Genomic DNA, 2,500 nt, shown 5'->3' on the forward strand with positions numbered 1-2,500 from the left:
CGGAGCCTTTTGCAAGTGGAACTCTGTGAGCCTTTTGCAAGTGGAACTCTGTGAGCCTTCCGAGGAAGCTCTTTCTTAGCTCATGCACTGCTATGGCTCTGCTTCTCCCGTAAGGTGCCAGAGGTCTTTGGCGGGCTCCCCATTTTCACGGCTTGGTTCCTCTTCTGTTTCTGTCACTCGGCTGCTCTCTACTCCTCCTGCCTTTTCTGACACTGCTGTCAGATCTTGCGCTTGCTGCATCCTGTGCCAAATTGTGAGAGTGAGCAAGGCGCCTCGTGGCCCCTTTCTCCGTCATTGGCTCGTTGGTCTAGGGGTATGATTCTCGCTTTGGGTGCGAGAGGTCCCGGGTTCAAATCCCGGACAAGCCCTTGCTTACGGAAACCTTTGCTGCCGATCTGATGCCTGACGTGCTTCTCTCAATGGCTGCCAATCTGTTGAATTGATTTTTCTTGGAACTCACTACTGGGAAGGCGGTATGTTCCCTCTTGCTTGCCCTCCCACTGCCCTCCTCCTCTCCTCGGCTGGCCTTAGATTGCTTGTTGCATGCACAGGGTGCAGATTTTGAGCCCACGCGTATCTCCTTTTTTCCCCAGCTCTTCCGCTTCAAAAACACATTTTTGGCCAAATTCTCCATCGTCTCTCATGGACTTCTCTGCGGATGTTCCATGCGAGAGCCAAGCTTTTCTCTGGAGGTGCCAGGCAGGCGCTTCAAGCGACACAGCTGTTTATGCCAGGAAAATTGGAACGCAGCAGTTCCGTTGTTGGCTCGTTGGTCTAGGGGTATGATTCTCGCTTAGGGTGCGAGAGGTCCCGGGTTCAAATCCCGGACGAGCCCTGCTCTCTCTGTCTGAGGGCGAGCCTGAGCGCTCTTCTTTATCTCGCCTCCCTTTAACTAAAGCACACCGTCCTCTGCGGCTGACCAAGCCGACAAATGTGAGAGTATCGACGCCAGTGCACGGCTTGGTCAAAACGTTGGCTCGTTGGTCTAGGGGTATGATTCTCGCTTCGGGTGCGAGAGGTCCCGGGTTCAAATCCCGGACGAGCCCTGCCTGGTGCGTGCTTGGCATAGCTCTCTCTCTCCCCATCTGTGCCAGTATGCTTTTGCAACGGTCTTACTCAAGGGCGCTTGGCTCTGCGTCATGCACGCGGCGGTGCTTCTCAACGAGGGTTATCTTTACGCCACCTCGGAGCCTTTTGCAAGTGGAACTCTGTGAGCCTTCCGAGGAAGCTCTTTCTTAGCTCATGCACTGCTATGGCTCTGCTTCTCCCGTAAGGTGCCAGAGGTCTTTGGCGGGCTCCCCATTTTCACGGCTTGGTTCCTCTTCTGTTTCTGTCACTCGGCTGCTCTCTACTCCTCCTGCCTTTTCTGACACTGCTGTCAGATCTTGCGCTTGCTGCATCCTGTGCCAAATTGTGAGAGTGAGCAAGGCGCCTCGTGGCCCCTTTCTCCGTCACTGGCTCGTTGGTCTAGGGGTATGATTCTCACTTTGGGTGCGAGAGGTCCCGGGTTCAAATCCCGGACGAGCCCTTGCTTACGGAAACCTTTGCTGCCGATCTGATGCCTGACGTGCTTCTCTCAATGGCTGCCAATCTGTTGAATTGATTTTTCTTGGAACTCACTACTGGGAAGGCGGTATGTTCCCTCTTGCTTGCCCTCCCACTGCCCTCCCCCTCTCCTCGGCTGGCCTTAGATTGCTTGTTGCATGCACAGGGTGCAGATTTTGAGCCCACGCGTATCTCCTTTTTTCCCCAGCTCTTCCGCTTCAAAAACACATTTTTGGTCAAATTCTCCATCGTCTCTCATGGACTTCTCTGCGGATGTTCCATGCGAGAGCCAAGCTTTTCTCTGGAGGTGCCAGGCAGGCGCTTCAAGCGACACAGCTGTTTATGCCAGGAAAATTGGAACGCAGCAGTTCCGTCGTTGGCTCGTTGGTCTAGGGGTATGATTCTCGCTTAGGGTGCGAGAGGTCCCGGGTTCAAATCCCGGACGAGCCCTGCTCTCTCTGTCTGAGGGCGAGCCTGAGCGCTCTTCTTTTTCTCGCCTCCCTTTAACTAAAGCACACCGTCCTCTGCGGCTGACCAAGCCGACAAATGTGAGAGTATCGACGCCAGTGCACGGCTTGGTCAAAACATTGGCTCGTTGGTCTAGGGGTATGATTCTCGCTTCGGGTGCGAGAGGTCCCGGGTTCAAATCCCGGACGAGCCCTGCCTGGTGCGTGCTTGGCATAGCTCTTTCTCTCCCCATCTGTGCCAGTATGCTTTTGCAACGGTCTTACTCAAGGGCGCTTGGCTCTGCGTCATGCACGCGGCGGTGCTTCTCAACGAGGGTTATCTTTACGCCACCTCGGAGCTTTTTGCAAGTGGAACTCTGTGAGCCTTCCGAGGAAGCTCTTTCTTAGCTCATGCACTGCTATGGCTCTGCTTCTCCCGTAAGGTGCCAGAGGTCTTTGGCGGGCTCCCCATTTTCACGGCTTGGTTCCTCTTCTGTTTCTGTCACTCG

General features: G+C 54.8%; 6 non-coding genes across 6 annotated transcripts; all 6 read left to right on the forward strand.

Annotated features, from left to right (window-relative positions):
• Positions 1-296: 296 nt before the first annotated feature.
• On the forward strand, positions 297-368 carry TRNAP-UGG (transfer RNA proline (anticodon UGG)). The gene has a single exon. It is a non-coding gene; the product is annotated as a tRNA-Pro (tRNA).
• A 395-nt stretch (positions 369-763) lies between these two features.
• On the forward strand, positions 764-835 carry TRNAP-AGG (transfer RNA proline (anticodon AGG)). Its single transcript has one exon. It is a non-coding gene; the product is annotated as a tRNA-Pro (tRNA).
• Positions 836-974: 139 nt separating this feature from the next.
• Positions 975-1,046, forward strand: TRNAP-CGG (transfer RNA proline (anticodon CGG)). Its single transcript has one exon. It is a non-coding gene; the product is annotated as a tRNA-Pro (tRNA).
• Positions 1,047-1,456: 410 nt separating this feature from the next.
• On the forward strand, positions 1,457-1,528 carry TRNAP-UGG (transfer RNA proline (anticodon UGG)). Its single transcript has one exon. It is a non-coding gene; the product is annotated as a tRNA-Pro (tRNA).
• Positions 1,529-1,923: 395 nt separating this feature from the next.
• Positions 1,924-1,995, forward strand: TRNAP-AGG (transfer RNA proline (anticodon AGG)). The gene has a single exon. It is a non-coding gene; the product is annotated as a tRNA-Pro (tRNA).
• A 139-nt stretch (positions 1,996-2,134) lies between these two features.
• TRNAP-CGG (transfer RNA proline (anticodon CGG)) lies at positions 2,135-2,206 on the forward strand. The gene has a single exon. It is a non-coding gene; the product is annotated as a tRNA-Pro (tRNA).
• Positions 2,207-2,500: the final 294 nt, after the last annotated feature.

Source organism: Phyllobates terribilis, unplaced genomic scaffold, assembly GCF_046119375.1.
Source record: "Phyllobates terribilis strain yellow unplaced genomic scaffold, ASM4611937v1 Scaffold_5__5_contigs__length_657084704, whole genome shotgun sequence".
In the NCBI taxonomy this organism is placed as follows: domain Eukaryota; kingdom Metazoa; phylum Chordata; class Amphibia; order Anura; family Dendrobatidae; genus Phyllobates; species Phyllobates terribilis.